Source organism: Monodon monoceros, unplaced genomic scaffold (genome assembly GCF_005190385.1).
Source record: "Monodon monoceros isolate NGI ecotype Baffin Bay Population unplaced genomic scaffold, NGI_Narwhal_1 Super_Scaffold_12, whole genome shotgun sequence".
Lineage (NCBI taxonomy): Eukaryota > Metazoa > Chordata > Mammalia > Artiodactyla > Monodontidae > Monodon > Monodon monoceros.
The window spans coordinates 157,399,504-157,410,694 of NW_021703768.1; positions in this window are offsets into that span (position 1 = coordinate 157,399,504).

Consider the following 11,191-nt stretch of genomic DNA (forward strand, 5'->3'; position numbering starts at 1 on the left):
CGAGAACCAAGGTATCCCCTGCCAAGATCCGTTCAACGTCTACCCTTGGAAGGCAGTGGCTGGAGGGTAGAACCCACCTCCTAGAGTCCCCCCCGCAGCCCAGCTCCTCAACCTTGCAGGACCCTGAGAGTCCAACCCCCTGTGTTTCTCCTCTTAATTTGCAAAGCATCTCTTGGTGTCCCAATCTATTCCTATGTGAAACAGCACTCCGGGAAACCATCCTGCTGGAAGCTAATCACTCTTTTCTTTTCTAAATACTCTGATTAATGTATGCTTTAGTTTAACTTTTTTTTTTTTTTTAGAGATGTCTTTCCATCCCTGCATGTCCCACTCAAGCTAGCCAAGCTAGCCAAGAGTCCCTGTTTTGCTGATTTTTTTTTCTTTGGCCCTGCCACACAGCTTGTGGGATCTTGTTCCCCAACCTGGGATTGAACCTGGGCCCTTGGCAGTAGTGAAAGCACGGAGTCCTAACCACTGAACTGCCAGGGAATTCCCTGCTGATTTTTTTTAATGCTCTTTAACTGGTATGTTATTAAAAGCAATGCCTAGATTATTTGCATCTAAAAAATGAATCTCTTCAATGTATCTTTCTGCTTATTTTTAATTTCTCAAAATGCAAAAACACATACAGGTACGGATGTAAAATGGTGCAGCTGCTGTGCAAAACATTGTGGTGGTTCTTCAAAAACTTAAACAAAAAATTACCCAAAAATCCAGCAATTCCACTGCTGGGTATATACAGAAGAGAGTGGAAAGCAGAGACTTGAATGGATACTTGTACACCCACGCTCATAGCAGCATTATTCACAATAGACAAAGGGTGGAAACAACTCAAATATCTGTCATCAGATGAACGGATGAACACAATGTGGTCCATCCATACAGTGGAATATTACTCAGCCACGAAAAGGAAGGAGATTCTGACACCTGCTATGACATGGATGAACCTTGAGGACGTGACGCTCAGTGAGAGAAGCCAGACACAGAAGGACAAATACTGTCTGATTCTGCTCACAGGGCGTCCCTGGAGGAGTCACAGCCACAGAGACAAGAAGTAGATGGTGGGGTCAGGGGCTGGGGGAGGGGATGGGGAGTGCCTGCTAATGGGCATGGAGTTTCCTTTGGGGTGATAAATATGTTCCACAGTTAGACAGGACTGATGGTTATACAATATCGTGGATGTACTCTGTATCCCACCAAATTGTACTGTCGAAACAGTTAATTTTGTGTTGTGTGAAATTCTCCTGAAAACAAGAAAGACATAAAAGAGAGAAAAGAAATGATCCCTGTCTCTCTGCCTCTTGTTTGCATGCTGCCTTCATTTCCTTACCGGACAGGGACAGACAGGATTTCGGCAATCCTCTGGCTGCAACCTGACAGCTGCTGACTGGCCTCCAACCCACCTGTCTACCAGTGGGTTCCCCTTGTCCAGGGACCCTGCTGTCAGGCTGTCCATGCAGACAAATGTCCGCCTACAACATACATCCTCTGTGTCAACACAAAGAACTCCACTTTGGGGAGAAAAACCAACAAAGGCCCACTGAATCTTTCTTTTTTCTTTCTTTTCTTTTGGTTGCACTGCACAGCAGCAGAATTTTGGGGTCGAACCCGGGCCTGGCAGTGAAAGTGCTGAGTCCTAACCACTGGACCACCAGGGAATTCCACACACACCCCCGACGCCTGCCACTGAATCTTTCTAATGGAAGTCACGCACCAAGTCTGTGCATCCACAGGGCAGCGCTAAGGCGGGGAGGGAGAGGCAGTGTGGCGGGTGGGCAGAACAGGGCGCACACACATAACAGCTTGGTCCAAGGGTGTCTCTTTCACTCGGGTACTGCCTGGTCATCGGCATGGATACAGCAGAGGGGGTGAGAGAGGGGGTGAGACTGGAGTCAGGGCATTGACTCCCAGGTGCACACCCCAGAGAATTAAAAACAGGGACTCAAATACTTGTACATGAGTGCTCCTAGCAGCTCTACTCGCAATAGCTCAGACCTGGAAGCAACCCAAGTGTCCATCAATGGACGCGAGTGGATAACCAGAACAGGGGCCTTCCATACACTAGCGTATTATTCGACATTGGTCCTGGATCAGGAAGATGGGGGAGCTGCCTGTGCTTATGTTTCCAGGACTGGGATGGGGTGGCAATGGAAATGGGTTGGCATCTCCTTACTGGAAACCCCATCAAAGCCGGGCAATTATAAGTGGTGTCTGTGTTCTATTCTCTTAGGATCCAGCATACCCTTCTGGACATGGCACTCCAATGTTTGTGGGGGACTGTCCTTCTCACATGCTCATGTGGCTCTACAGATCCATTATCAACTTAGCCCCGTCAATCAGAGAATTTCCATCCACAGAGATTCCATCCACAGTGATTGGTTCGGGGAATGAACATGTAACTCAAGTGGGACCAATGAGAGTCATCCCAGGCACTTTGTCTGAAATATAAGCAGTGTCGCTCATGGTGCCATACAGTGGAAGCCTGGAGCTTCCATGAGTCATTTTTTGCCACCCAACAACTCTGAGATCTGGAGGGCATGACCATGTCGCACACAGACTCTGACCCTAGATACTAGCCACTCTGCTGTTCCTCGTTTGTGCATTCACCCCCACCTATCAGCTGGACTTAAGCCTTCTGGGAGCATCATTGTGGTTGTTTTGCATTTGTATGTCTGGACCATGAGCCTCAGTTAAAAAAAAAAAAATGGGGGCTTCCCTGGTGGCGCAGTGGTTGAGAGTCCGTCTGCCGATGCAGGGGACATGGGTTCGTGTCCCGGTCCGGGAAGATCCCACATGCCGCGGAGCGGCTGGGCCCGCGAGCCATGGCCGCTGAGCCTGCGCGTCCGGAGCCTGTGCTCCGCAACGGGAGAGGCCACAACAGTGAGAGGCCCGCGTACCGCAAAAAAAAAAAAAAAAAGTAATGAGAATGAAGACAAAACAGAAGAGGGCGGATCTTAGAGAGAAAGAGAAGTTGAGGAGTCCATGCCTTCACAACATTGTTTAAGCACCTTTTTTTTTTTTTTTTAGCTGTGCCACACGGCATGTGGGATCTTAGTTCCCAGAGCAGGGATCAAACACGTGCCCCCTGCATTGTAAGCATGGAGTCTTAACCTCTTGACTACCAGGAAAGTCCCTGTGTAGGCACCTAGATCCAGCCATACCTGAAGCAGGTGGCCCTTAGCCCTTCCTGTGTATTTTGTTTTGGTTTTTTGGTTTAAGCTAATTTGAGTCATGACTTCAGTCTTTTGTAAACCGAGAGTTTCGACTGATAGTGTCCCTTTTGTTTTTTGGGTTTTTTTAATTTTGCATTTATTTATTTATATGTTTTGGCTGAGTCAGGTCTTAGTTGCAGCACTCATGCGGGCTCTCTAGTTGTGGCGTGCTGGCTCAGTAGTTGTGGCATGTGGGCTTAGTTGCCCTGCGGCATGTGGGATCTTAGTTCCCCGACCAGGGATCGAACCGGCGTCCCCTGCATTGCAAGACAGATTCTCAACCACTGGACCACCACAGATGTCCCATGTCCCTTTTGTTTTGATGTGATTCATCATCCAGCACCTCTCACAAGTAACGTGATCCTCAAAACTCACGGTAGTAGGTTAGTGTCTGCCACCAAAATGTGGCAAAACCATGGAATCGGTTCCCCAATTGGAAGCTCAACAGCAGCAGAAAGCACCCTGGAGTCAGTCAGAAGCCTGTGTCAGCTGCAGAGGTAAGACTTCCACCTCTGCAGGGCAGTCAGTCAACAAATGAGTCCAGGGGGAAGAGAGGCTTCCCCCCAAGCCACCCCTATCTCCATGCGGCTGGGGCCAAAGTCAACATTTCTTCAGCCAAGTTGTGTGGCTTGTGTTTATCTGGCTTTTCATCCTGTTGACTTTCTGAGGTTGCTATGGGCAGCTGTATAGGCCCCAGGTGTTTCCCGCCTCTCTGGGGATCTTCCTGGAAATGGGTTGCAGGGGGCTTCCTTCAACTGCCCAGGAAAGGCAGATTAAAGGCTGTGAGAGCCTCACAAGGAGGGGAAGGTTGCCATCTCCTGTTTCCCGGAGGTTACAGGACACTTTCAATAAATGAATCCCTGCCTACCTACCCAGACTCTAACACACACACACACACACACACACACACACACACACACACACACACAGCTCATCTGGCCATTCCCCCAGGCCGGAAAACATTAGTTTCTAAAAAGCAAATTCAAGTGTTGTAAAATTCTAAAACACAACCTCTTTTCTCACAGCCCTTTAACACTTAGTTTACACACAATTAAAACCTACAGCGTTCTCTGCGTTCCCAGGTCTCAGATGCTGAAAGTAATGATAATAATTAATAGAGGTTAGGGACTTCCCTGGTGGCGCAGTGGTTAAGAATCTGCCTGCCAATGCAGGGGACATGGGTTCGATCCCTGGTCTGGGAAGATCCCACATGCCGCAGGGCAACAAAGCCCGTGTGCCACAACTACTGAGCCTGCATGCCACAACTACTGAAGGCCGCATGCCACAACTACTGAGCCCATGTGCTGCAACTACTGGAGGCTGTGCTCTGCAACAAGAGAAGCCACCGCAATGAGAAGCCCGTGCACCGCAACGAAGAGTAGCCCCCACCTGCCACAACTACAGAAAGCCTGTGTGCAGCAACAAAGACCCAATGCAGCCAAAAACTAAATAAAATTTTTTAAAAAATAGTGGTTAATATTGAGACTTCCCTGGCGGTCCAGCGGTTAGGGCTCCATGCTTCTGCTGCAGGGGGCTTGGGTTTGATCCCTGGTGGAGGAACCAAGATTCTGCAAACTGTGTGATGCAGAAAAAAAAAAAGTGGCTAATATTTACTAAGTGCTTATTTGGAAACAGACACCATTCTCAACACTTTATATCATCTCATTTAGTCTTTTCAACAACTCTGTAAGACAGCAGTGTAACCTGTTTTAAAGATGAGGAAACAGAGATGCAATCTCCTAACCACCCAGCTATCTTTCATTGAATCTGTGTCCTTTTGATTATTTTACATTTATGCTTACATTTATGTGTGCACCTCTCCAACTAACATCCCAAGGTCTGCCTAGCTGTCCACTGTGGTTCTAGCTTAGCCAAAAACAGGGCCTGGCACAGCTAGGAAGACCACAGATCTTTGTCTCTGAGTTTTGCGGCCGCGGAATGACCCACCCCTGGCCACGTGGGAGTGGGGTGTCAGAGAGGAACCCTCATCTCTAGTACTCCCTATTCTTTCCCGGCCAGCTCTTTATTGTATTGTCTTTCCAGCATTTATATTAGCTGGTGATATTTACCTAGAATGTCTGCTCCAGGATGACTGGACATGTTGTCTACGGAGGTATCCCCATTGTCCAGAGTGAGAGCGCAATTCGTGCGAAGGGACCACGTTATTATTGTTATCATGCTGACAAGTCAGTCGCTCACGCATCCCGCCCCGCCCCCACCCCCCACCCCCACCCCCGCCGCATCCCTGCGCCCCTTCCCCGACCTCCAGGATCAAGCGGGCACTGTCGCCACCTAGCGACGAAAGGCACCATGGTCCGAATCCCTGGCTTCAGGCCAGATCTGGAGATGCAGTCATTTGAGCACTTCCCCCCCAAACATCCACACCCCCCCCGCCCCCCCGCCCCCCCCCCCCCCGCCTCTGGCTCCTCCCGGTCAGAAGGAAGCAACACCTGGCTCCAGTGGCTCTCAGTCTGGCAGGGGCGGCGTTACAGCTGTGGGTCTCCAAGAGGGATTCCCCACCACCAGCAACACCTGCATCACCTGAGGTCCTTTAGAAATGCAGCTTCTTGGGCTCCACCTCAAACCTGCGGAATCAGAGACTTGGAGCGAGGCCGGGCCTTCTGTGCTTCAGCGGGGTCCCCGGGGAATACCCCTCCAGCCCTGAGCAGCAGTCTTCACGTTTGCTCCCCAACATTTTCCACAATTGGGGAGTCCTCCAGGCATCGTGCAGGTGGGGACCAGGGATGCTGCTCAACACCCTACAGTGCCTAGAAGGGCCCCAACTCAGAGAACGATTTGGCTCCAAGTATCAGCAGTGCCGAGGTTAAAAAGCCTCACACTATTTGGGGGAAAAAATGGAATCTGACTCAATTGAGTCCCTGCTCACACTACGCGCCAGGACAAATCCTCGATGGTCAGACAGGGTAAACCAGGGTGACCCCCAGTGTCTGTGTCTCCTCCTCTCCCTCCCACTCAGGTGTGTATTTAAATGTGTGCAGCATTCCAGGACCTCGGAGGTCAGATGGTCATGGAGTACATTGTCGTGGGGGGGGGGGTCCATGAAATCCCCTAATCCAGTGAATCTCACCCATGGTAATCCTGCCAACCCCCCAGGGGACACTGGGAGATGTCTGGGGACATTTGTTACTGTCATGACCGGGAGACGGGGGTCCTGACATCCAGTCGGTGGGGGGCCAAGGATGCTCTCCACACTCCGAAGAGCCCAGGATGCCCCCCCGCAAGAATCATCCACCCAGTCTACTGTCTAGACTGAAATTCTTGCCCCAGAGCCAAGCAGATACGCTAATCATAGTGGGGGACCTTGGGCAAGGGTCTTGGGGCTCCAAGCCTCCAAGCCCCAACTTTTGTAAGTTGGGAATGATGACAGGACCTATCCGCCTAAGGATGTTGCAAAGACAGCGACGAGCATGGACAAGGAAAGACCCAGTCCCTGGGTCTGGGAGGAATCTATGGGGCGGCAGACCCCTCCCCTTTAAAACGGAGGCCCGTATGGGACTTGAGGAAATGGGGGCCCTTCTGCAGAAGCCCGTGCCACTGTGCCAGGGATGGGGGAGCCCCTTGTCCTTCCGCCTTCTGCTCTATCCTGCAGGTACAAATACCTGGCCGCGTCTCTTCCGCGAGAAATGCGGAGACATACTGGCTGCCCGTCCCGCCTCCGCCTGGAAAGGCTGCTTTCTATTGGTCTCGGGCAGCAGTGGCGAGGGCCGATTGGCCTAGAGGCGGGCCGTGGCGAGTGATGGACAGACCTGGGGGCGGGGCCTCGGGGCCCTGAGAGCTTTCAGCGCGCATAAGGCTGGTCCTGGCCGCTGGAATGGGCGGCGAGGAGGGGGCGGACAGAGCGCCCCAGACTCCGCGGAATTGCCCAGGGGCCGATTCGTAGGGGTGGAACCGCAGCCGCCGGGAGATTGCCTGTCTTGCTCCCACCCTCTCTTTTCCTTTCTCAGATAGGGAAACTGAGTGTTTATTCAAAATTTTATTTCCTCCACCTTGGCTTTTTTGCATTAATCTTTTTTTAATTAAAAAAATTTTTTTAATTGAAGTATTTGATTTACAATGTTGTGTTAATTTCTGGTATACAGCAAAGTGATTCAGTTATACATATATATACATATCCTTTTTCATATTTGTTTCCATTATGATTTATTACAGGATATTGAATATAGTTCCTTGTGCTATACAGTAGGACCTTGTTGTTTACTTATTTTATATAAAGTAGTTTGTATCTACTAATCCCAAACTCCTACTCCCCCACCCCCTTTTCCCCTTTGGTAACCATAAGTTTGTTTTCTGCATTAATTATGATTTTTAAAATATATTGCAATACAATAGTATTTACCTCTATGACTGAGTTTTTCTGGTGTGACCCAAACCCACCTCTGCAGGGAAGGATCCAGGCAAGTGAGTCCAGGGGATCTGCTGCTGCTTCTTGGGCCTCCAGCTGCTGGGGTCAAATCATCACTCCCAGATCTGACCTTTGGGGGGCAGAGGGAGGGGCCCTGGCTCCTTTGGCCTTACTTTTTTTTTTTTTTTTTTTTTTTGCGGTACGCGGGCCTCTCACTGTTGTGGCCTCTCCCGTTGCGGAGCACAGGCTCCGGACGCGCAGGCTCAGCGGCCATGGCTTACGGGCCTAGCTGCTCCGCGGCATGTGGGATCTTCCCGGACAGGGGCACGAACCCGTGTCCCCTGCATCGGCAGGCGGACTCTCCACCACTGCGCCACCAGGGAAGCCCCGGCCTTACATTTTTAAATTGATTAATTAATTAGGTACAATGACTAAGTTTTGTAACATGTGTATTGAGACATAATTTTCATGCCTTACAATTCACTCATTTAAATTGTACAATTCAGTGGTTTTCACAAGGTTGTGCAACCAGCACCAGGATCTATTTTAGAGATTTTCATCACCCCAAAAGGAACCCTGCCCCCCTCATTAGCAGTCACTCCCCACTCCCTTCCCCAGCCCCTGACAACCACTAATCCACTTTCTGTCTCCGTGGATTTGCCTGTTCTGGAATGTTATATAAATGGATCAGACAGCATTTGTCCTTTGGTAACTGGCTTCTTTCTCTGAGCATCATGTTTTCAAGGTTCATCCACATTCTAGTGTCAGTGCTTCATTACTTTTTACTGCTGAGTAATAGTGTGTGGACAGACCACACTGGTTTATTCATTCATCAAGTTATGGACATTTGGGTTGTGTCCACTTCTTGGTGGTTATGAATCATGCTGCTGTGAGTATGTGTGCATACATTTTTATGGGGCATACATTTTCATTTCTTGTGGGCATGTACCAAGGAGCAGAATTGCTGGATCATATGGCAATTTTGTGTTTAACCTTTTGAGGAGCTGCCAGACCATTGTCCACAGGGGCTGCTCCATCTTACATTCCCACTTGCCACGTGTGAGGTTCTGATTTCTCCACACCCTCACCAACATTTGTTATCATCTACCTTTTTGAATGCAGCTGTCCTAGTGGGCATGCGGTACCATCTCACCATGGTTCGGATTTGCATTTCCCTGATGGCTTATGATGTTGGAATGCCTGCTGTGTGCCAGGCTCTCTCCTGAGCTTGGACATAGAGCGTGGACAGCAAACTTGGTCCCTGTTCCAGGAGTACTCACGAGCAGTAGAAGGAGACAGGTAATAACCAAGTAAGATAAAATGGGGACTTCACAAGCAGTTCAGTGGTTAGGACTCCGAGCTTCCACTTCAGGGGACCCAGGTTCAATCCCTGGTCGGGGGACTGAGATCCCGCATGCCACGTTGTGCAGCCAAAAAGAAAAAAAAAAAAGAAAGATGAGGTCACAGGAAGTGCTCTACGGAGAATGGAAGGTAGTTGCTGCCTTCAGGATGACCATGTGGCCATGGTAAAGGGAGTGGTCAAGAAGGTTGGGCTTCCCTGGTGGCGCAGTGGTTGAGAGTCCGCCTGCCGATGCAGGGGACATGGGTTCGTGCCCCGGTCTGGGAAGATCCCACATGCCGCGGAGTGGCTGGGCCCGTGAGCCATGGCCGCTGAGCCTGCGCGTCCAGAGCCTGCGCTCCGCAACGGGAGAGGCCACAACAGTGAGAAGGCCGCGTAACGCAAAAAAAAAAAAAAAAAAAAAAGAAGGCATCTCCGCAGAGTGACACTTTCCCTGAATCCTGAACGATGAGACGTTTTCTGTTGGAAAAGCATTCCAGGCAGGACCTGGCTCTGCACATTGAAACCAGGAAGATTCCCTGGGATTTGAGTTTGGGGAAAACAGGGGCAGGAAGCCAGGGAGCCAGAGAGCCCGGCTACTCTGAAAAACCATTTGGCATTTTGGACAAAATCTAAACTCATGGGTATTCCGTGACCCAGCAAATAAGCTCCCGAAGGCGTAGGTGTCTGTTAGGGACTAAATTTTGTCTCCCTAGATGCATACATTGAAGCCCTAATTGCCTGGACCTCAGAATGTGGCTGTATTTGCAGACAGGGTCTTTACAGAGTTAATTAGGGTAAAATGGGTCTAGACCCTAATCCCATCTGACTGGTGCCCTTGTAAGAAAAGGGGATTAGGACACAGGATTGAACAGAAGGATGACATGGGGAGAAGATGGCTGTCAAGGAGAGAGACCTCAGAGGGAACCAGCCCTGCCCACACATCAATCTTTGGAGCTTCCAGAACTGGGAGAGAATCAATGTCTGTTGTTTAAGCCCCCAGACTGTGGTACTGTGTTATGGCGGCCCAGGCAAACGAATACAGTGCCCAACAAAATATGAGTGCGGGCTTCCCTCGTGGCTCAGTGGTTAAGAATCCGCCTGCCAATGCAGGGGACATGAGTTCGAGCCCTGGTCGTGGAGCAACATGCCGCGGGGCAACTAAGCCCGCGCGCCACAACTATTGATCCTGCACTCTAGAGCCCGCGAGCCACAACTACAGAAGCCCGCACACCTAGAGCCCGTGCTCCACAGCAAGAGAAGCCACTGCAATGAGAAACCCGTGCACTGCAACGAAGAGTAGCCCCCGCTCACTGCAACTAAAGAAAGCCCGGGCACAGCAGCGAGAACCCAACTCAGCCAAAAGTAAAAAAAATATATATATATACACACAACCAGGAAAAGACTCATAGTAGCTGTGTTCATAATAGCCCCAAAGTGGAAACCACCCAAGTGTCCATTTGCAAGAGATGGGTCATGAAATGGTGGTGCGTAATAAACAATGATAAACCATAGTGAAAAAGAATATATATTTAAGAGAAAAGAATGTAAGTACTTCCCTGGCAGTCCAGTGGTTAAGACTCCACGCTTCCACTGAAGGGGGCACAGGTTCGATCCCTGGTCAGGGAACTAAAATCCCACATGCTACACAGTGTGGCCGGAAAAAAAAAAAAGTATATATATGTATAACTGAATCACTTTGCTGTACAGCAGTAAGTAACACAATATTGTAAATCAAGTATACTTCAAAAAAAAAAAGAGAAATCATAATTCTTAGGTCAGTGCATCAGAAGAACAAGAATGCTTCTGAATTCTTGAAATCTGTATTTTGACTTAGGACCATGCAGTGCATTGTGAAAGACTTCATTTAGACTATTTGTGAATTTAATATATGTCAATTAATAAAATTGAACGGTTTTTTAAAATAAATTCATTTATTTATGTATTTATTTATTTTTGGCTGCATTGGTTCTTCGTTGCTGGGCGTGGGCTTTCTCTAGTTGCGGCGAGCAGGGGCTACTCTTCATTGCAGTGCAGGGGCTTCTCATTGCGGTGGCTTCTCTTGTTGTGGAGCATGGGCTCTAGGTGCGCGAGCTTCTGTAGTTGTGGCACTCGAGCTCAGTAGTTGTGGCACGTGGGCTCTAGAGTGCAGGCTCAGTAGTTGTGGTGCACGGGCTTAGCTGATCCGCGGCATGTGGGATCTTCCCAGACCAGGGCTCAAACCCGTGTCCCCTGCATTGGCGGGTGATTCTTAACCACTGTGCCACCAGGGAAGTC